Raw genomic sequence first — 23,749 nt, forward strand, 5'->3', positions numbered from 1 at the left:
CTTAATTACTGTGATGTAAAATTAGCTATACCTAAATACCAAGTATTTGATATATAAAATCAATACATCTTTTGTTACACAAAAAGGGGATAAAAAAGAAAACAAAGACATACATGTACATACATACCTATACACACACATGAACGTAATTATAGCAAAATAAGGAGGAAATACAACAATTATAGGCCTCGTTCCTATAGCTGGTATTTATAACTACCTTCTTCCACTATCCATTCTATATTGCCTTTGCCTTCAGCAAGTATTTCAGCTGGTTCTTGACCTGGGAGGGTGACCCAGACCTTCATAACTAAAGGTTCTGGACCATCAGTAGTTCTACCTGGATGGGGTTGTAGTTTTCCATTGATCTTAATCACAGGTCATGGTAATACTCAGAGATGCCATAGGGCGTCTTCTGTATTCCAGACATACTCTTCTACCTCCATTATGGAGTGGTAGTCCAGTTCCCCCTTGGTAATCAGGATCAGTCATCCCACTCACATACGTCCTTCTTTGCTTGTTGATTTAGAGATGTGAGGAGCCCAAAGTTGCCAGGTGGCAGTCTTAACTTCCAGTTTAATGGGATCGTTGCTTTGTCCTGGTGAAAGCCACTGGATTCTTCCTTCTGGAACTAAGACCTCTAGGTCAGCAGATAATAAAGTTGTGAGAAAAGAAGCAAAATTCTGCTAGAGGTTGAATAGTGGGAATAGTGAATTGTGCCACTCCTATTTCTACCCCTCGATCCTTGGACTTGTGAATCTTGGCTATTGGTGAAACAACATCATATATGGGATACTGATTCAGAGCCTATGTGGCCTTCTAGAAAACCTTGCCCCGGAACCTCAAGGTATTGTTACCTAGCTGACACTATAACTAAGTCTTCCAAAGGCCATTCCACCATTCTGTTAAGCCATGTGCTTCAGGACAGTGGGAAACACAAGTAAGACCAGTGAATTCCCTGAGAAAGGACCCAATGTTGCACTTCTTTTGCTGTGAAGTGAGTTCTTTGATGGGAAATAATGCTGTGTGAAATACCATAATGGTGGATAAGGCTTTGTATGAATCCATGGATGGTAGTTTTGGCAAAAGCATTGCATGCAAGGGAAGGCAAATCTGTGTTCAGAGTAGGTCTGTATTCCAGTGAGAACAAAATGCTGTCCTTTCCATGATGGAAGTGGTCTAACATAATCAACCTGCCACCACACAGCTATCTATGGGAAATGGTGCTGTATCAGGGTTTCAGGGTTGGTCTCTGCTGTTGACAGATCGAGCATTCAGTGGTAGCGATAGCCAGGTCAGGCTTGGTGAGTGGAAGTCCTTGTTGCTGAGCCCATGCATAACCTTCATGTCCACCACTATGGCCCCCTTGTCATAAGCCTGTTGGGTGGAGACAGAGGAGAGAAATTGATTGGTATCTACACAATGGGTCATCCCATCCACTTAATACTAAAATCCTTTTCTGCTAAGGTCGCCCTCTGTGAGCATTCACATGGGACACAATATTTTTGTATTTTTTGCCCATTCATATGTCTATCCTCATACCTCTACCCAAGAACTCTTTGTCACTAATTTTCCAATCATGTCCCTTTCAAGTCCCTGACCATCCAGCCGAACCATTAGCCATACTCCATGAATCAGTCTATAATTGCACATCTGGCTATTTCTTCTTCTAAGCAAGGAGAAAAACTAGACATATTGCCTGAAGTTCTGCTCACTGGGAGAATCTCTCTTCACCACTATCCTTCAGGGATATTCCAGGGAGAGGATGTAGTGCTTCCACTATTCACTTTTGGGTAGTGTTGCACATCATGCAGAACTATCTGTAGTTCATTATTTTCCTTTATCAGCTTTCAAAGGGAACTTCCCCCTGAGGCAAGCCAGGAGAGAGAAGGAAATACAGCAGGAGTGGGGACATGGGCATTTGGGCCACTTCCTCATGTGCCTGCTGGACATGCTCACACCCAATCATATACATTGCATTTCCATTTGCTGATGGAGTATTGCTGTGCAGGCCCAACTTTATGATGTCATGGGTCAGAAAGCACCCAGTTCAATATGGGCAGCTCAGGTCACATGGTAGCTTAGTGGACCACGGTTACATGCTCAGTCTCTACTGAGGCCCAGTAGCAGGCCAAGAGTTGCTTCTCCAAAGGAGAGTAGTTATCTGCAGATGATGGCCAGGCTTTGCTCCCAAAACCCTAGAAGTCTGCACTATAATTCACCTATAGAGGCCTGCCAAATGCTCCAAAGAGTATCTCTATCTAAAAATACTTCAAGTACCACCTGGTTAAGATTATGATAATCCACTCTCATTCTCCAAGATCCCTCCATCTTCTGCACAGGCCAAATAGAAGAGCTGAATAGGGATGTGGTAGGAAGCACTACTCCTGCATCTTTCAAATTCTCGATGGTGACGTTAATCTCTGCAATTCCTCCAGGAATGTGGTACTGCTTTCCCTTTATGTATTTCTACCAATACTTACATTTAATTTACCTCTGCTCTCCCTTGCATGCTGAATGATACAATTCTAAATAGAATGGGTAAAAAAGAATTATGGAAAATTTCTAAGAGGGAGACATGGGGCCAGGAGTAGAACTATTTATGATTGAAGCAATGAAAAATAGTCAAAGATCATTTTCCGTAAGGTTATTATCTTAAAGCAGCACATCTGAACAGAATTATGCTTTCTTCCAATGAGGTTACAAAAAGGAAAAATAGATTATTTTTCAAAAATATGCTTCATCATGCCTTTTGGCAGCAACTGGATAAATTAGTGAACATGTTCTTTTATTTGGTGACCTCCAACTTTCAAATTTTAACCAGCTTTACGAGGACAATATCTTGTGGAAAAGATTCCCAGCCCCTCATCTTCTTAACCACAGCAGTAGGCCCCAGAGGACATTGTGTAAAAGGTAAACCCACCCTCCTAGGCCCAAACCCTCTCTTGGTAATTTCAGGGACAAATATACACAGGCCCTCCCATGGGTAAACTCTCTATGTAGATGCTCACAATAAGGGGACGTTGATTTCTTGGTGACCATGGCAGCCATGGAAATATACTATTCACTTCTCAGTTCAAGAATGGCATGGAGTCAGGAAGTACAAGAGTAGAGTCAGCTGACAGCCTCTACTGGCTAACACTGCAGAATCTGCCTCAACTTTTGAGCCCAGGCCAACCTGGTTCCAGGCAACCCCTAACTAATGACTTAACCACTACAGGGAACTGAAGCCTGGACATTTCTGCCAACATGGAGCACCTCTAACAGATAATCTTCATTCTGGAGCTCCTCACATGTCTGCATCATAATCTGAGGCTCTTCCGGTCTGATCCCGTTTCCTCCCAACTCTCCTGTAACAAGTGTCAGGTCTGCATCATAGTGTGAAAACTTCCCCTGCCCAATCTAGCTTCCTCTTCCTTTTCTCTTTCACTGGCATTACATCCCAACAAACTTCTTATGCCCCTAACTCCATCTCAAGGTCTCCATCACAGAGACCCCAGCTAACTCAGTGGCCATACTTGGCCATGGGATTGAAGAAAAGAAGAAACCAATCTGTATATAGATAAAAAGAGAGGAGATGAGTAAGGTGAATACTGTAGCTTCCCAGTACCTGTTTCCACTTCCTTCCAGGGGTCTGACTGCTTTTTCATCTGAGTTCCATGGGACACTATTAATAACTTTCTTATCTTTTCTTAAGTTATGTTTTTACTCTTTTGGCATAAGGATAAGTAATTGATATGGTTTTGACTGCCTCTTCAAAAAAGAGGGGAGAGTTAGGGTCACAAAACTACCACCCTAATTATACCCCTTACATAACTCTATCAGTATTCCATCCCCAGCCCACCCACCATCCACACCATTAAGTCTGAAAGGGATGGAAAATAACCAAGAAAATTCCTCTAAGACAAAGTGGAAGAAGAGACATGGAGAAAGAGATCATTAATACTAATTGTGATAATCATCTTATACTACGGAAGAAAGGGGCATCATCAGCTAAGTTAACCAACAAAGAAAAAAATATATATATATAAAGGTATAACTGTGAAGCAATTAAAAATAAGCTATTTTAAGAAATGGCTTTACTGGCTCTGTAGGCAGCAGAGGGGATAAGATACAGAATGTATTTCTATGTTCAGTGACTTCGAATATTCAAATATATTTGAGCAGCATACATTAATTCAATACCTACTATGTACCAGGTCTGGAAAAAGCATTGGTTACACAAAGATGAAAGACTGATCCCTTAAAATCTCAGAAACATGCAGGAGCAAATAATGAAGCCTGGAGATTAACATTCAGAATGAAATTTCCTTTACTTATGTTGTATTAATTTTTAGTAAAGAAAGGCAAGGACAAGAGAAGTTTTCCAAAGAGTTATTGAAGCATTGAGGCAATAATAAAATATACCATCTTTAAAAGAAGAATGGAAATTGTTTGAAAATTAGGCACATTTTGAAACAAGTAAGAATAACAAATTCAACTACCAAGTTGTAGAAAAGAAAAGAATGAAAAGATCCCACACCAATGTTGACAGGAAATTACCCTGAGCTGTGTCTCCTACGGGTACCAGTTTCAAATCTGCCTGCCTACATTCCTCCTGAGAAGTTTACATGGGCTGCACCACTGATGAGAAGTCCCCTAGAAACTAAGTCCTCCGTGGACAATTCCATATCAGTTTTCTCCACCATTTCAGATGGAGCCCACAGTCTAGCCACCCTGGTGTACCCTCCTCGACTCTATTTGAATTCCATCTCAATTTCTTTTGATTGAAGTAATCTTGCAATAATCAAACCTATTTGACATTAACTCATTGATTCACTCATTTAACCATAGAACGCTCTTGGGGAAACTAATGATGATTCTTGAAATAGCAAAAGAAAAATCCTGTCAAGCACCATGGGCTCAGCAAGTATTTTGGCTGTTGGATAGAAACCTCAATTCTTTTTGATAATAGGAATATGTTTCTGGTTGGGAAGAACGTCAAAATTTTGTTTATATATTTTCTAAACGTCTAAAGATAAGTATGGCTTATATTTTTTCCTTTCTCAATTGCTTTTAAGTAAAGTGGTAGTAAAATAAAACAAGTTGGTTAACAACCACTTTCTATAACTAATCATCATAATTATAGCTACGGCCTAAAACCTGGAGCCCAAGAAGAAAGGCTCTGTAAAAATAAGCCAGACACTCAGTAGAGCTGCCTAAACCTACACAAATAAGCCAATTTCACACAGGATATTCATATTCACTCATGATACCCACCGATTTTAGCTTAAGGATTAGAGGGAAGTTAATCACTAGGAGACTGTTTATTCAGCATGCTGGAAGTTGATTTCTTTTTTGCATCTGATCTATACTTGGAGAGTAACTAAAAGCAGCAAAGAACAGGAGTCAACAGAAAGGGAAACAGATTTTATGACTTTCATTTAGTGAAGTTGCTAAAGACATGTTAGTTTTCTGATTGTCACCCAAATGTCCCAGGCCTCCTATATTCAAGCCTCATCCCTATGCTGTCAAACTTAGCTTTATCCCTGCTTTGCTGGCTCTTTTCCCCCACCCACCCCTACAGGACTTCAGTCTTGAGCAAATGCAATACCCTTTGGGCTCTCCCAGATATAATCTTGGAGATATGGCATGGTGGTGGGCAGGTCTCCTCCTAGTTATCTTCCACTCTTCTAGTTGGTATTTGTTGCTTCTGGCTATTTCAGGGAGGCTGCCCCCACTGCAAAATCATTCCTGGGTTCCCAAAGCTGCCTATCACTCCACAGGCTAAAGGGAATATGTGGCTTCTGGTCCTTATTTCTCCCAAACACTGTAAAAAGCACAGCGCAGAAATAGAGAAAATATTTCTCCAGCTGAGTCACACTCAGCCCTCTAGATCTCGAGATGTCTCTGCTTTATACCCCAAATCTCAAAATCTCTGTATCAGAAGCTCCTTCAACTGCCACTTAATACCCCAAAACAGGAACCAGACCTAGTCACTGACAGTGGGCTGAGAAACAAAAAAAGTACTAATCCCCTCCATTACCCTTTATCCCACAGAGAAACATCTTCTCTTTTTTTCTTTTTCTTCTTCTTCTTTTTTTTTTTTTAAGATTTTATTTATTTATTCACGAGAGACACAGAAAGAGAGGCAGAGACATAGGTAGAGGGAGAAGCAGGCTCCCTGAAGGGAGCCTGATGAGGGACTCAATCCCAGGACCCCGGAACCACGACCCAAACCCAAGGCAGATGCTCAACCACTAAACCACCCAAGGTGCCCCTTCTCTTTTTTCTTTTTCCATGCAAGTCACTCATAATTTGAGACTATGGTATCAGCAGTAGCCCAAACAAACATAGTGGGGAGATTGTACCCCTGCTCAAGTGGTTCAAAAAAGAGTTTTTCCCTCTTCTGGGCCTGTACCCAAAGGAAATATAGTCAGCATCTCATCTTCATTCCTATATTCATTGAAGCATTATTCACATTAACCAAGATGTGGAAACATATCTAAGTGTCAATGGATTAAAAAGTTGTGGTATATATTTGCATATTATTCAGCCTTAGAAAAGGAGATTATGCCATTTGCAACATGGATCAACCTGGAGGATGTATGCTTAGTTACATAAGCCAGATACAAAAAGACAAAAACTTCATGACCTCATATTTACATGTGAAATCTAAAAAAGTCAAATATGTAGAAGCAGAGAGAGGCTAGAGTTTGTAAACACCCCAACTTCCTTGTCTCCCTGTGACAGTTCTGAGGGGTGTTCTCCAAAGTTGCTCAGAAGCTTTATATTCCAGCTGCCCATGGCAGGAATCTCATTAATGCTAACTTTGTCCTTCTCTGTCTCACTTGCCCCCTTCCTCACCATATTTCCTAGAGCCACCTCTCAAATTAATAACCTCCATCCAAATCCTTGTTTTAGGGTCTGTGGGATTCCAAAGACAGAAACCACAATATAAAAATCTGGGATTTCAGGAATTTTGTATGCAGTCCCACAGACCTCCTGTGGTGTTGGCTTCTGGAAGGTATTTATAGAATCAGCATTAGATTTTACGGACACCTGGAAAAATCCCTGTGTCTGCCTTAGAGCCTTCATAGACCATGAGGAAAGAGGCGGACTAGCTAGCTACAAATGGCCTACCATTGATAGCAGTGGAACAAGATAGTGAGGCTTAGAAAGCACCTCCAAGAGAGGGAGGAGGGTGAATGCACTTTTATTAGGCACCTTAGAACCCCAGAGGGGGCTGGCCGGGGCTGGAGTCTTGGCCTTCTGCTAGTCCATATGGACGGCTCCAACTGAGCTAATGTGTTAGAGTCATGGACAATTGCTTCACATCACTGAAAGATACAGAAGTGTGCATTAAAAGGAGAAGGGAGCAAGCTTTTGCAGGCAGCACAGGTGGGAGCAATAGAAAGGGGTCTGACCACCCCACGAGGGAGCAAAGTTGGAGGTGCTCCTCACAGACACTGTGGAATCTCACTCTGCCTGAGAAAGCAGACCCCAGATTCTCACTGTGCAGAGGAACAGAGAGAGAAAGGCCCCTCTGGAAGCAGAGGCCACTGGAAAGAGGACCTAGAGGTCAGTATTTTGACCAGAACTCTAAAGATCGGCCTGAGAACATCAGCTCTAGCTGCTAGGTGAACCGCTTTCAGGTTTTGAAGGCATGAGGGCTGAGATGGGGCACATCTGGAAAAGAGCCCAGAGCTCCAGGGGACAGTGTGCCAACTACACTTGCAAGGGAAATGGAAGCCACAGTAGAGGCCCTTCTCTGGGCCTGGGGGCCTGAAAGTCTATAAGGAGCATCATCCAGTTCAGAAAGGGTAAGCTCCAAGATCTAGTGCAATCATCCTGGCCATAGTTATATTTTAACTGTCACTCATGGACAAGAAGACTATTAATGATCTTGCCCCCCCCCCCCAACCCAGATCTTCTGGAGTGACAAATACCAAGTGGAGCCACCTGCTAAATGTTAAATATGTTTCTCTTGTTTTTTTCTTTCTCATGAGCTGTGAGGGCCTTGAGTTTGCCAAATATCTTGGGCCAACCCCTCCATGCTGCTCCTGGCCAGGAGGCGGAACAATAGGGATTACATCAACAGGTTTCCAGGCTCTCTGGCTCCCCTTTGGGCTCAGCCAGTGGGAGTCCCTGGCAGGGTATCAGAGAGAGAGCAGGAAGGAAGGCTGGGGTGCTTATTTCTCTGCCTTCCTTTCTGCAAGTTCCCCCAGGCTGTCTGTGTACCTCACTGGGGATTACTACTTCTCTCAAGGGCACCTCCTCTACAGGGCTTCCCTCCTTCCAAGTTCAATTTACTTCCTCCCTTCCTTTCTTGTCACTTCTTACCTTATCAGGCAACATGTCTATTGCCACTAGCTCTGGGTTTCATTGCTAGCACTGTGTTTCCTCCATATCCCACCCATTCCTTTATATTTGGTCCTTTTGTAAATAAACCCTGTTTGAATCATCTCAGTTTAAATATACCACCTGGCTCTACATGGCTTGATGGTGAGGAAGGGATGAACAGTGGCAGGAGCAGGGTAGAGAGAAGTGTCACCTTGTCAACACTGAGGCTCTTCATAGCCCTTAGAAACAGCAGACAGACAATTCCATGTCAGGCCCAAAGCAAGAACCTAAAACAAGGCCCAAAGCAGAAGCTCTCCCATGTCTACACAGCTACTTTTGGGAGAGCCAAGAGTAACACCAAACCTGGGGATAGACAAAATGGGTCTGGAGATGAAAATGAAGAATGAATTTAGCCATGTGACCAGCAGTCAGTTCCAAATATGCTGTTCACTTGAGAGAGCAAACTCATCCCTGTCTTGCCACACTTACCTCTTACACACACACACACACACACACACACACACACAGGGTCTTCCCCAAGGTCAGGGGCACCCATCAAGGGCTCAGTGCAGGAATGGAAGAGGCAATAGGTGGAGATCAGCTTCTCACTGGGGAAGCTTTGAACTCTCCTCAGAAGCCAAACTCATGTTGTTGTTCTTAGAGTCTTTGAGAGCCTTCCAGCTGCTGACCACATCTCGCCCAGGAGAAGCACCATACTTCTGGTTATAGACTATTCATCTATTTGTCCTCTGACAAGAGACCCATGCAGAGGGCAGAAAATATCATAGGGAAAATGAGGACTGACTGGTGAGACCACATAGCAGGGGAGGGAAGACTTCACTAAGACTGGCTAAGAGGCTGTGGATGATCTCCCCAGGTGGATATTTTGCATGAGAGGCAGAGGGAGAGAGGAACCATAGGGGGGGAGGTAGTACAATGGTGGCTCAGTCTGACAGCGGGTACCCAGCTCAGGTTCATAGACCAGCTCTGAACTCCATGAAAGAGCAGCAGTTGGCTCACTTCTGGTCCAAAAAGGATTGATTGGCATGGTTTTCCATTTGGCATCTGGAAGCCCTTGCAGTCCAAGACTCAGCACACCAGGGCAGGCAGCAGGCTCCAAGAGGTGACACATGACAAACAGGAAAAACATGACCTACCCACAGGGGCTCAGAAGGCAGGGGCTGATTTGAGCACAAATGAGACACTTCTGGGATTCCTTAGAAAAATATGGTAGAGAAGACCTTCTGTAGGGGGATTAACGTGTTCTTCCCGCAGTAAGAGCAATGAGCCAACAAATACTGGGTTTTGATGCTAACAAAACCTGTTCCCATGGGCTGATGCTACATAGAAGTGCCATATGAGAAAGGTGTTCTCCCCTCCAATACGTTGGCATGGAGAGAAAAGAACCAGAGAGAAAGGCATGATGGAAAAGAAATACACAGGGATCCCTGGGTGGCGCAGCAGTTTGGCACCTGCCTTTGGCCCAGGGCGCGATCCTGGAGACCCGGGATCGAATCCCACATCGGGCTCCTGGTGCATGGAGCCTGCTTCTCCCTCTGCCTGTGTCTCTGGCTCTCTTTCTTTCTCTGTGTGACTATCATAAATTAAAGAAAATAAAGAAAAGAAAATATCATAAATTAAAGAAAATAAAGAAAAGAAGAAATACACAGTAATAACTCCAGTCTTTCCTAATGGTGTCTGATGTGAGTGGAGGCCTAGGGGAAAGCCCCTTTCATGGGCTGCTCAGAAGCCATCAGACTTCCTCAGATTCTCATTATTAGAAACTCCTCAAGAGCTTCAGAGATCCTGGCTCCAACTTCCAGACACCAGGCCTCCACCAACACTGAAGAGTAGAAAGTAAGTAACTCAGTTACTTGCTATCTGGTAATTGCTGTAAACAAAAGTTCATTCTTCTAAAACTTCACTGACAGCTTCTATCAATACACAGAAAGTATAACTGACCTCCAAATCAGAAGTTTACCTGCAACTTTTTATTGTCTTGTGTTGTGGTTTCCTATTGCGGTGACACTTCTGTACACGAGCCCTGTGAGAGAATGAGGTCTTCTGAGTGGCTAAAAATAACACTATAGCAACTTTGCACATGTTAGCCATACCTGAAACTCTTTCTATGCATCTCTCTTCTTTCATCTGCCCAACAACCCTATGACCTAAGTACTATGACCAAGCCCATTTTCCAGATTTGAAAATTGAGGCACAGGGACCATAAATAGCTGGCTTTAGGTAGGGAGCTGGGATATGAGGAGAAGAGTCTTAGAGCCCAAGCTCTTAACCATTGGCTGTTTGCTTCCCACACCCTACCCACCTCCTACAAGACCCAAAAGAGCTTTGACAGTGGGGAAAGGGGACGGGAGATGCCTGGCAACTGGCGCATGCATTTCATGAAAACTTTCAGAAATAAAATAAGGAAGAATGTATGCTTAAAAGGCATACACAAAACCATTTTAATCTAGTAAGTGCTGGTTTGAAATCTTCTAGAAGAACCCTCATTGTGACCTCTACATTTGCAATTCCAGAATAGCACAGGTGACCCAGGGAAAGAAAAGCCCGCTAGAGCAGATGCCATCTGGAATGTGTCACCTCCGTTCTAAAAGTCATTTCATTAGTTTTTGTCTCGAACACAATGTATTTATACCATTTAGGCCAGCACACAATATGAACTACTAAATAAGTGATTGAAATCAACGGTGATCAATGAAGTATGGGGAAGGAAGAGAACACAAAAAAAGCACGAGAAAATACTGCCATCTGTTCTATGACCAGAAATGTGCTGTGAGGTGTAGTGAGCAAAATCAAAGCTGTTGAAGCCAGGTTTTCTCCAATTCTCCTTTTTTTTTTTTTAATTTGAAAGAAAATAGCAAAATGAGTAAGAAAGTAATAACTAGATATTTTGTGTAAATAAAAGTCTAAATGTACCTCAAATCGTTATTATTAGGAGTCAAACACAACTTCAGGGCAACAATAGCGTTTTCCCAGAATTAGGTGCAAAATTGGAAATGTCCTTTTCTCTCCATTGTGGCAGAAGAGAAAAAGGAGGGTGGCTTTCTGTCAAGAGTCTTGCATCCTATTTCTGAAAACCTAACCCTAGGGCATCTGGGTGGCTCAGTGGTTGAGGACTGCCTTCGGTTCAGAGCATGATCCCAGGGTCCTGGGATTAAGCCCCATATCAGGCTCTCTGCATGGAGCCTGCTTCTTCCTCTGCCTGTGTCTCTGCCTCTCTCTGTCTCTCTCTCTCTCTCTGTGTCTCTCATGAACAAATAAATAAAATCTTAAAAAAAAAAAAAAAAACTAAAACACCTAATCCTACCCTGTTTTCATTCTTCATTCTCCAAGACTCCATCTCCTTCACCGTCCTCTCTCTTTCCTTCTACTTTCTGTACCCTTCCCTGCCACAAGGGAGCTGTGAATTGGTGAAAATTGAAAGATTGTGTTCTTTCCATCTCATTTATAGTGAATAGTGAACCAAGAAATTGATTTATAAAGAAAGAACCAGATCTGATTTAATAAAGCATCATTTTATGATCTAAGAAAATAAAAAGAACAAGAGAACATATTAGTACATTATTTAACCATAAATCTTAATTAGAATATTAATACCCAGCAAATATAGAAGACATCTAGACCAGTAAGAAAAGCTGCCTAGGTTTGCCTGATTATCCACATAAGAGCAACAAGGATATTAATTTATGATATGGACCTTCTTGAGTTTGGTTTCCTGGAAGTTACCCTAAGGACTCTAAGATGGACTTTATTATTTGCTATCCTGAGGTTAGCCTCTTAGCCATGCTGAACAATTTCTCTCCTCCAGATTTTACTGGCAATATCTATAAATGTAAACAAATTCTGTTTCCCTGTTGTGGATGTCTCCCAAATACCCCAAGCTTCCTGGCCTGCCCAGAAGTGATTTTCCTTGCTCACCTGTAGGTGAAATATAAGCCAGGTACCAGTTTTTCTGGGAGGTCAACCCTAGCTCCTCAAAAATACACGGTTACATCTGTTTAAATGGGCATCTTTCCCAAATATGACATTCTAGGCAAGGCTATACTTACTCAATTTTCCCAGTTACGGCCTGGTTAAACACAAAACAAAACAAAAAAACAACAACAGATTCTTATTGAAACTTTGCAAATAACTACATTGTTGTGAAAAGCAAGGATACTCAATAATAGTTTCTGAATTCAAGAAACAGGAGGTGGGGGGGTCACTGGGAAAAATATATCATTTAAAAATGTTTCATTTCAAAAAAATAAAAAATAAAAAAAATGTTTTATTTCAGTTTACAAAATAAAGGCAACTTAACAGTTTTGGGGGTACAGATAAGCTTCAGAGGAAAAGGCTTCCTTTTATATCCAGAAAATATAGCATTAAAACAACAATATTCCAAATATGCAACTACAATCATGCTGCATCAGTTCTTTCAGTTCCCTATGATCAGTTTTTGCTCTGTCATATCTTGGGTTAACAGCTTTATGGAACCATCTGCTTCCAACTACAACATTCTGGAAATCCTTACTCAACTTCAGGGATAGACTAAAATCTGTCTAAGCAACGCCAACAGAAGCCTAAACCCAAGAGCCAATTCTTTGAAGTGCCATTAGTTCAAAGTCCTGGGAATTGTCCTTCTATGGGGTTCTGAGGCAGTCATTGTTTTTATTATTGAGCAAATATAAGAAATTCCAGAATATTCAGCTATTTAATTTTATTATTCATCTCCTATAGTGAAAGAATCGTGCTTTTCTTTTTAACCGTAAGTTAAATCTGTTAAATTTGTACAGGTAAAATGTTATCAGTACAATACTTTAGAAGTTTTGTACTTCATGGGAATGCTAATTTTTCAATAATATGTGGGAAGCACAGAAATAATATGAAATAGTTCTGATGAGATTTCCTATATTTTTTTAAAGATTTTATTTATTTATCCATAAGAGACACACAGAAAGAGGCATAGACATATGCACTCCTGCAGGGAGCCCGATGTGGGACTCAATCCCAGGACCCTGGGATCACGCCCTGAGCTGAAGGCAGACGTTCAACCACTGAGCCACACAAGCGTCCTGAGATTTCCTATATTTATCAGAATTTGTGGTGGTGTATACCAAGAATATGCCAAGAATACCAAGTAAAGCAAATCAGTAAGTCTGGAGAAGTCCTAAACACTACATTGTAATAAAACTTCAGAGGTAAGTCTAACATATATCTCCAACTAAAAACCACTCACTGGCCAAGATCTTAGATTCAAATTTTAAAAAGTCAGGTAGTCGCCAAATTTTAAATAATAAATGAAATTGTGACTGATAACCCTATCGTGCCATTGACTTACAACATGGGACAGAGAACCGCTGGTGAATGCTTTCATTAATACTTCGGAAAATACATACAAAGTTAACCTACACATGAAAAAGGGTTAGAGAATTGTGTTGAGCCACCACAAGAGGGCACTATAAACAGATTACAGAACAAACTCGGTGTGCCTGTTGTCCCACACAGAGCTGAAGGCCGCTTTTGTCCTATAGAAGGTAAACCCTTAGTAACAAAAGTGAGAAGGTGCGTCTCTCTGAGGCTTGGTGAAGGTGTACCTTCATATCTCACTGCCATACCAGCCTCATGGATATTATTTAGGGGATTCCTTCCAGGGTTAGAGATGCCTAGGGTAATGTTAGAAGGTTCCTCTTGTCCAACATCTAGTTTGACTTTTCACCTCAGGCTTTATTTACTTCAATAGCTTTTCAAACATTTTATTATACAACATCAAATTAGAGAACGTACACATCTATATGCTCATCCCAAGGTTTTAGTAAGGAGATAAAGGTACTTGCTTCAGATATTTTCAAGAAACCAAAAAACAGTATAGATAACGAAGCCTTTTTGAACTCTGTGCCAGCTTCATTTGCTTCCCTCCCTGTGCTTAATAATTCCAGAATAAACCACTATTCTATCACAGATGGGGCTGTCCCACTGTATTTGTAATGCTTATATCACATAAAAGGAAGTACCATTCATATTATAATCTATTGTTGTGTTCCCATGGGCACTATTCTTTCCTTTCCCTTGGATTGTTTTCTTTATTCGTGCTACTGGATTGGAAAATATGTTTCTTCTCATTCTTTTAGTACTACATTTTCAAGCCAGTGTACACATCACATTTAAAGACCTTAGAATCTTAAATCTGATCCTCCCAATTCCCATTCTTCATGTCATTTATCCTATTATTCCTTTTTACCGTCATTGTCTATCACCCATTAATATTTGATCTCACATTTCTGAGTAGTGGGAGGACCATCCATCTACATCAGCTCAGTTTATTATGCTGCTGGGAGTCTGCAAATAACCTTCTAATGGGTCTTCCTTCAAATCCATCTAAACATCACTATCAGATTAATTTTTGCAAAGCACGGCTTACTTTCGTTACACCTTGCTACCACCTGTGAACACGTTATTACTTTCTAGCTCAAATGTCCACTGATAAGGTTTGAAAATATGTAATATGTCACATCATATTTTTTCTGCCTTCTCTCCCTGTTACCAGACATCACATGCTCCCCTAATTTAGATCATTATCCTTCTCCACTGACCAGCAACGTCTTCTGTGTGCATTTCTCAATCTGTGCTTTTTATTATACCTATAGGTAATTTTCCTCTTCTATTCTTATTCAAATCATGTCCCTCCTCCTAAATCCACTTAGAGATCTATTTGTGAGAAATCTTATGCCAACTACTCCATTTCCATCTTTATCTCTTGCTTCATCTCTTAGACTCTTAAAATTTATCACACAAATTTAGTATTAATCGTGTATCTCTTAAACACTCTATATTCTTTAAAGGACCATTCCCTCTTGATTGGAAAATAGGTGGCAATTGGTGGTTTATTGCTTTTAATTTAACTGACAGATGCAATAGTATTTATTAATTTGAATTCAACTTCAAAATTCTTTAGCAATTAAATACAAAACATTTGTATAGTGTGTGTAAGACAATTTGCTGGGCTAGTTTTATAAAGATTTTTTATTAAATCAGTGCTATCTCCCTTCCTTGTTATTTCAGATCACTGTTATAGTCATTCAAATATTTACTGAGAATGTATTGTAAATCTGTATGCTGTACATCCTGGGGAAATGCAGAGATATACTTACCCACTAGAAACCATGCACAAGAGTTGATAGAGTCTGGACTGCATGAGTTAAAATCTCAGTTTTACCACTTACTATGTGGCCTTTGAAATTCCTCTTCATGCTTTAGGTTATCATGCAAATAAGGTCAATGGCCAAGCCTCTGAAGCAGCATCACTTGGAAACACTACTGTAGCTCGGAAAACAGCTAGGTGTATGGGTCTCCAGCTACCCATTCTAGGACAGCACACAGCAATCTGGCAGACCTGGACACTGGATTTCAGGAGAGGGGCTTTCTACCCTTGGATTGTGGAGCTTTTGTTTTTTTTTTTTTTTTGGAGTTCAATTTGCCAACATATAGCATATCACCCAGTGCTCATCCCATCAAGTGCCCCCCTCAGTGCCCATCACCCAGTCACCCCAACCTCCCACGCACCTCCCCTTCCAGATTCTGGAGCTTTTAAGCTTGATAATTAGAAAAGCTCAGGCCCCTCTCTGCTGTCATCAGAGGCTGGAAAGCAATAGCAATATGGTGGGGTAGGTCTTGCCTCTAGCCCTGTTCTTCTAGCTCAGCATTGGTAATTGAAAATAGAATCAGCCCTTCTGTTTGCAAGATCAGAAAACTGGGGTACATGCCAGTGGCAGGATCCATCACCTTCACCTTGGTGGTTGGAAAAGCACTGGTATAGACAGCAAGCCTTGTGTTTGGCTATAGCCTAGAATTTAAGGCAATCAGTTTTGGTCAGTTTCCATGGAAATTCCATTTTTCTATAATGTCAGCCTATAGAGGATCAGCCTATAGAGGATTCTCACTCTCCTCAACTGTAATGTAGGCATAATATCTACCCTCATGGCACTGGTGTGAGTTCAACAGGGTTACATATAGTATGCATAAACAAGTAACTTGTGCAAACTAAGTGCTCAAGAAGTATTAGTTCTAGTTATGTGTGCATATAACTAGAGCACATGTGCCTCCTCTCAAATCTGCCTATGAAGAATCTCAGATCATATTGTCAGCATCCCTATCTGGATTTTACACTCTGTTTTTCTATCTGCTTGTTTTGATCCCGGGACCCCAAGACCTATCCACATCTGGACCTCACTTCTGCCTATGAGCTAGCTGGTCTGAATGGCTAAGTACCACCTGGCTCCTTACTTGTGGACATCCCAGACCTCCCAAAGACCTTAGTTCCTCCCAGACCCTCTACTTCAATTTGTGTGACCATATACTCTAGGATCTTCCATTCACCCTGGACTGAGGTCTGCCATTTCATCCTCCTCTAAAGCCTTGTCATTTACTTTCCCTTGTCCCTTCTGACATCACGTGTGGCCCTTAAATGATGCTTGTCCTAGTTCAGGCTGCTATAATAAAATACCATAGACTTAAACAACAAACACATATTTCTCACTGTTCTGGAGTCTGGGAAGTCCAAGAGCAAGGTCCTGGCTGATGATGTATCTGGTGAGGACCCTCTTCATGGTTTTCAGATGGCTATCTTCTTGCTGTCTCTTTGTATAGATGAGAGAGAGGTCATCTCTTGTGTTTCCTCCCAGAAAGGCACTAGTCCCATCATTAGGCTCCACTCTCATGACTTAATCACTTTCCAAAGGCCCAACCTTCATATAGCATCATGTTGAGGCCTGGGGCTTCAACATGTGAATTTGAGGAGGACACAACATTGGGTGCATAGCAAGCCTGTACCACCTGATATAACTTTTGTTCCTACTTTTTTTGGTCACCTCTTATAGCATTTCTTTTGTGAGCAACAGAACTGAATCATGACATATTTTATGGATATTAGGAGGCACACAGTAGTGCTCAAGGATAGCTAAGATGAAGCCCTTACTGTCAGGGGACTCACAGCTTGCAAGGCAGACAAACTATAACAACATCATAAACTAATTTGTAATAGTATGTATAGGATAGCCAGCAATTATAATTATCACTAAGAAAGGAATATATAGGTCAGAATTCAATTTTTGGCATCCTTCATGTGCCAGACCCTGGGTTTAAGAAGAGGGGGGGAAAAGACTATTTCTTCAGAAGTGATACAATTGGTGCCTGAGTGCACAAAGCAGGTAGCAATAAACAAAATCCTACAAGCTTGTTTCCATATTTGCTTCAAGTATCTTACCTTCCTTCCTTCCTTCCTTCCTTCCTTCCTTCCTTCCTTCCTTCCTTCCTTCCTTCCTTCCTTCCTTCCTTCCTTCCTATCCATCCATCCATCCATCCATCCATCCATCCATCATTCATCTACCTACCTACCTATTTGGCTGAATCATTTCAAAATAAATAAGACATCGTGACATCCCATCTCTTAATACATTAACATGAATTTCAAAAAACAAAACAAAGCAAAAACCTAAGGATGTTCTTTTATATAACCACAACACCATTATCAACACCATACCTAACAATTAACAAAAATTCTCTAATCTACCAGTCAACTGTCCCTTTTGCTTTATTGTCCCTTTGCTCCCCACCTGCAGAGGTGTTATCCACGTTCTCTGCTGGCCTCTGAGCCCAGAAAGAGATTGTCATAGCTAGGCTCTCAGTTGGGTCCAGCCAACAGCAGGCACCCCCAGGCGTTGGAGGCTAATGGGAAGCACCAGGAAGAGATGAAAGGTGGGGGTGGATGGGACATTTTTACCCTGCTCCTCCCTGCCAGGTTGCTGGTCTGGCACTGGCTGCATCACATCATGTTAATCCCAGGCACATCAGCATCCCTTGATTCCCTTGATGGTTTGTCTGGCCCTGACCACACCTCTCATAGTATTGCCATGAAATAATAAATGATTAAGTTCTTTTTAGTTTGTCATCTGTTTCCTTTAAAGATCCTGCGTAATATTTGAATGACCCATTTTCAAATGTTCACCATTGGTCCAAAGTAATTTTAAAGCTTTTTTTCCTAAAACCAAAATACAATCAAGGATACCACGTTGGACTTGGTTCTATTTCGTTAGTTTCCTAATTTCCTAATCTAACCTCATTAGTCTCCTCATTAATAACTCCTCCTTTTTTTTCTTGTCATTGACATTTTGTATGAGTCCAGTTCTCATAGAAGTCCCACTTTCTGAAAGTGTCCAATTGTTTCCTCATAGCATTACTCCATTTGTTCTTCTCTGCATTGTATTTCCTTCAACTTGAATCCAATCAAGCCTTCAGATCCAACTTCCATCATAAATATTGTATGTAAGGCATTATCATCATTCATAGTGGGAAAATTGGGAAGTAAGTTTGATTACTAAGTGATGATAGCCATATTTCCCTATTTCAAAAGATTTTCCCCCCCATTTGCTATTGTCAAGTAATCTGTGGGGGTGATATTTTGGTACCAAGTCAATGTCTAGGGCTCTATCAACCATTCTGCTAGCAGTTTTAACATTCATTATTGATCCTTGTCTGGAATAATTATTTCGTTATGTCTTATAAACTTATTATTTTCTATTTCTATCATTATTTCTACCTTTAATGCTAATGTTCTTCTGTAAATAAGAGCTTTACTTTGATGACAAGGCTATTTCTTTTTCCTGACAACAGCTGTTACAATAAAAGCAGAATACACTCTAAGTTTTCTCCTCCCTTCAGTTCTTTACTCTGAAATCAGGCGATCAATGCAATACCATTACTATTATAAATTCCCTATATCATGTTTCATTAATAAGGCCTCAGAATTCTATAAAATTAAGCTTGAGCTGGTTATCAGGGAAACTGGATGCTACACACTATATTCAACTCCATTTGCCTTCTAACCTTCAGTCACTGTTGCAGAGGTATCCTGGCTAGCCCTGTTTTTCCATACAGTTCTAGCCCTAGCAGATGCAGACCTCAGGTAGCACAAACCATAGGAAAAAAATCCATTATCAGTAGTTGGCAATTACACCCCAATTAGATTGCACATCTCATAGGAGCACTCAAAACGCATTCAAGAGGACTATTATCTCCTTTCTGTGTTAGCTATTAGTTTCACAAGTCTTTGATCAGAAGATCTTGAAGCTTTGCTCTATTGTTACATTGCTTTCTCTACATGTATACTGAAATAAGCCATTTTGCTCCACTAAGTGCTTCTGTCTGGAAGAAATAATGGATTTTTAAAAGCTAAGCAGTGAGATTTCTAGGTTCTTTTTGGTTTTTTGTAAGCGATCATTTGAGGGCTGGCCTTTTGTTATACTTAAATGCATTTCTGGTGGTCTCAGTCACTCCTGTGATGTTATAGGTATTTGCTGTGGGTAACACCAGCTGATTACTAAGCTTCCTGTAGGGAATACTCAATGCTATCCATCTGCATGGCCTTGGACTCTTCTGTGCAGCCACACCTCTTAGTAGCCTTTCCTCAATTACAAACGTCAAAGCAAATGGAGAGAACCAGTCTGGGGGGAGAAAAGGGCTTATGTGGCCATCATCAATTAATAAAGTCCTTCTTCAATAAGACTAACAATAATCAACTGAAATTTCTAACATTCCTATTGTCATCATAAATAAAGCCACATTCAATAGTTAGTGAAATCTTTATAGTTATTGAGAAAACAATAATCCATATGTGCCAAAGCCTTAAACTAAAGGAGGTATTCAAAAAATTGTGATATGGTTTGGTCACTGGCTTCTTTGCTTTCAGATCCATTCTCTCTTCCCCATCTGCTCTGTGTCTCATGGGCTGTCCCCTGCAAACAAAAATTCCCAGTGTATTCATTTTCTATTGTTGGATAACAAAATTACCACAAACTTTATGGCTTAAAATAGCACCCAATTATTATCGCATAGTTCTGTAATTCAGAAGTCTGGGTGAGTTCAGCTGGTTCTTGCTCAGGATCTCAATAAGGTCCCCTTCAAGGTGGCAGCTGGGCTCTTAATCTGCAGGCCCTCAAGAAGGATCCACTTCCTAACTCATTCAGGTTGTTGGCAGACCTCAGTTCTTTGCAGCTAGGTCCTTTTCCCTTGCTGGCTGCCAGTGGGAGTCTAGACCTTGCTCAGTCATTGGCTGGGAGCTGCCCAAGAATAGCACAAGCTGGACTCAGGTGTGAGGTGGATGGTAATGAAACTAACTGCCCAAGGCCATTAGAGAATACTCCCCACAGCTGGGCAGTATGTTCTTCCTTACAGGAGGATCTAGCCAGGAGTTGGCAAAGTGTGGCCTTTGGGCCAAGTCTGGACTGTTAGACTGTTACCTGTTTTTGTAGAGTCCTACAAACTAGAAATTCTTTTTTATAGTTTAATGATTACATTTCAAATGATGATGTAAGTAACTTCATAATATCTTGATTATTTTATTGCCTAGCATACAAAGGCAAAAATACTATCTATCCCTTTACAGAAAGAATTAGTGGAACCCTGAATTCTGTGCAGAATGTATTTGTTGTTTCATCAAGTCTGGCAAGTGAGAAGAGCGGGCTTGGGGGTGTGTCAGGGAGCAGGAACTCTGATACTTGGGGAAGGAGATAGAAGACATCCCAAGGAGAAAAGAACCAAATCTTGGAGTCATGATGGCAGAGTAGGCCTAAAAAGTGAGATTGTCAATTAAACCTCCCTGAAACAGAATACAAATTTTAAAGTCTTTGTTAATTTGTTGTAACAAAAATGCTCTTGTTTTAATTTGCATAACATTTGGTTACTAATAAAGTTGGAGCTGGGTTTTTTTTCATGTGCTAATTTGAAGAATTGCAAATGACTGCCACAAATAAAATGAACAGATTTCTCAACCAAGGACAAAAACAAAATATTCTTAAACTACAATAATCTATAAAATGGAAACTATATCAATGTTCCCACCAAAAACTGAGCAAATGTGTGTTTTAGGGGCACCTGATTAAGTGCTTAGACATCTGCCTTCAGCTCAGGTCATGATCCCAGCGTCCTGGGATCGAGAGCCCCCCTTGCACTGGGCTTTCTCCTCTGTGGGGAGCCTGCTTCTCCTTCTCCCTCTGTCTGCTGCTCCTCCTGCCTGTGTGCTAATGCATGCTCTCTCTCTCTCTCAAATAAATAATATTTTTTAAAAGCCTTACTCTTCTAAATGTGTTAATATTCAAAAACAAACCTGAATTTTGAAGCATAACTTCTTAGTCCATAGCATCATAATTGGACATTTTGAAATACTTAGGGCAGTATTTCAAACTACCTTCATAGGTAGTTCCCTAGTACTTGCTAGCAGTACACTTCTCTATCAATTTGGCTACACCAAATTGTATTCGTATGACTCATGTTATCAAAGAGCAGAATATTTTTTCATAAGGCAAATAGAGTCAAACAACTATGTTTAAAATTGCAATAATGATATTTTCTCTTGAAGAAATTGCAATATGAAGTTTTATAAATGTTAGTGCATAATTAGAAAACCTGGGCAGCCCGGGTGGCTCAGTGGTTTAGCGTCGCCTTCAGCTCAGGGCATGATCCCAGGGACCTGGAATCGAGTCAGGCTCCCTGCATGGAGCCTGCTTCTCCCTCTGCCTGTGTCTCTGCCTCTCTCTCTCTCTCTCTCTGTCTCTCGTAAATTAATAAATAAAATCTTAAAAAAAAAAAACTATGTCTGATTGTATCCAGCTCTTGTTCAAGAGCAAAATTCTCCTCAATGACCAAATTGTGATCTTTAAGTACTATTTTCTACTAAAAGCCATTCCTTTTGAGAAATAGTTGATTTCAGGTCCACATCAGGACATTTACAAAATGAGTCAGACATGTTTTTGTGCCAGAAAGCAAGGAAACAATCAGATTCTAAAGAGGTCACGTCAACAGTACACAGCAACTAAGCCAAAAAGACGTCTGCTGGCAAAGTTGGGACAATTTGAGCAAAAAGGAATGACATCAGTGCTTAAAACATCAATATATAAAAATTCAGTAATTTATGATGACTCGCAGGGAAAGACTGGTAACCATCTGAGTCTGCTAGGGTACCGACACTTTACACTCAAAATTAATACAAAAAAAAAAAGAAAAGAATCAAGACTCCATCTTTCGTGAACCAGCTATATTTCAGCTTATCCAAAAGTTGATCTGGTCAAGTTCTTCACAAAAAGAGTTTCAGCTAATTAATACAGAAGGAATAACAGACCTAGAAAATCACCATTTTTTAATCTCAGGGAAGCAGTGGATATAAGAAATGATCAATGGCTGATCAATCATTAAGTGCTAAGTTCCTGGGGACTTTATAATGGAGGGATCCAGTTGCCATCTCCTAATATACTAATCTAGCTTAGCATCACTGAGATTAGGCCTCAGCATTGCACTTCAAGATACAAGGCAACAGGAACTATAAAGACCCATTTTTCAAATAATTTTACCAATAAAATGGAACCCAAGACTTAATTATGCTTCCAGATCTAACAACCAGTTTACAGCTAATAAAAATGGAGAATAGAGAACTACCCAAATATTGTGAAAAAGCGATCCACCAAATTCAAAATGTAGAATTCTCCATAATAGAAAGGACTTGTTTCTCCAACAAATGAATTTTATTTAAAGGGAGCAAGAGGGTATAGAACAAAAGATGTAGTAGATGTAACAAACAAATGCAGTAACTAGGCCTTGTCTGGATCAATATGAACAAACCAACTATAAATAGCATTTGAGACTATCAAAAAATTTTAATATGGGCTGGATATTAGGTGAAATAAAGAAGCCACTGTTAGGTGCCTGGGTGGCTCAGTCAGTTAAGTGTCTGCCTTCAGCTCAGGTCATGATCTCAGGGTCCTGGGATTGAGACCCAGGTCAGGTTCCTTGCACTGCAGGGAGTCTGCTTCTTCCTCTGCAACCCACCCACCCCCAATAGTGCTTTCTTCCATGCTCAAATACATAAAATCTCTCAAATACATAAAATCTTTCTCTCTCTCAAATACATAAAATCTTAAAAAAAAAAAAAAGGAATGATTTTATTATGATGTCATGATTATATGAGTAGAAAAAACAGTCCCTATCAGTTAGAAATGCCCCAGCCAGTATAAACTTCCCTCAAGTCCAACGAAGCCTCTCTAGAACAGGGGAAAATTTTGCATGGACTTTATTTTTTTTTTAATTTATTTTTTTTTTTTTTATGATAGTCACACAGAGAGAGAGAGAGAGGCAGAGACACAGGCAGAGGGAGAAGCAGGCTCCATGCACCCGGAGCCCGACGTGGGATTCGATCCCGGGTCTCCAGGATCACGCCCTGGGCCAAAGGCAGGCACCAAACCGCTGCGCCACCCAGGGATCCCTTGCATGGACTTTAAAATGGAATTTTCTGATCCAAAACAGCACTTGTTTCCTTGATAGGATGTACCTCATGAGTGTAGGAATTTGGGGAAGTGAAAACTGTGATTCAGAAATTATGTTGCTAAAT

At 40.9% G+C, this 23,749-nt stretch overlaps 1 protein-coding gene and 1 long non-coding RNA gene across 9 annotated transcripts in view; one reads left to right on the plus strand and one right to left on the minus strand.

The window, feature by feature from the left end:
- HSPB3 (heat shock protein family B (small) member 3) overlaps positions 1-23,749 on the minus strand; it is a 105,247-nt gene that overhangs the window by 46,109 nt on the left and 35,389 nt on the right. For 6 of the 8 annotated variants that reach the window (XR_007410339.1, XR_007410342.1, XR_007410341.1 and 3 more), the window contains one exon: positions 338-1,374. The gene's annotated coding sequence lies outside the window, so the exon portion shown is untranslated. Of the gene's footprint in view, positions 1-191; positions 1,375-10,300; positions 10,364-23,749 lie in introns of those variants that run through there. The other 2 variants (XR_007410337.1, XR_007410336.1) reach the window with 2 other exon arrangements.
- The window catches only part of LOC125754993 (uncharacterized), a 63,198-nt gene continuing 40,327 nt past the window's right edge, over positions 879-23,749 (plus strand). Inside the window, exon 1 of the long non-coding RNA XR_007410343.1 lies at positions 879-994. This is a non-coding gene — a long non-coding RNA (uncharacterized LOC125754993). The remainder of the gene's footprint in view (positions 995-23,749) is intronic.

Source organism: Canis lupus, chromosome 4 (assembly GCF_003254725.2).
Source record: "Canis lupus dingo isolate Sandy chromosome 4, ASM325472v2, whole genome shotgun sequence".
Lineage (NCBI taxonomy): Eukaryota > Metazoa > Chordata > Mammalia > Carnivora > Canidae > Canis > Canis lupus.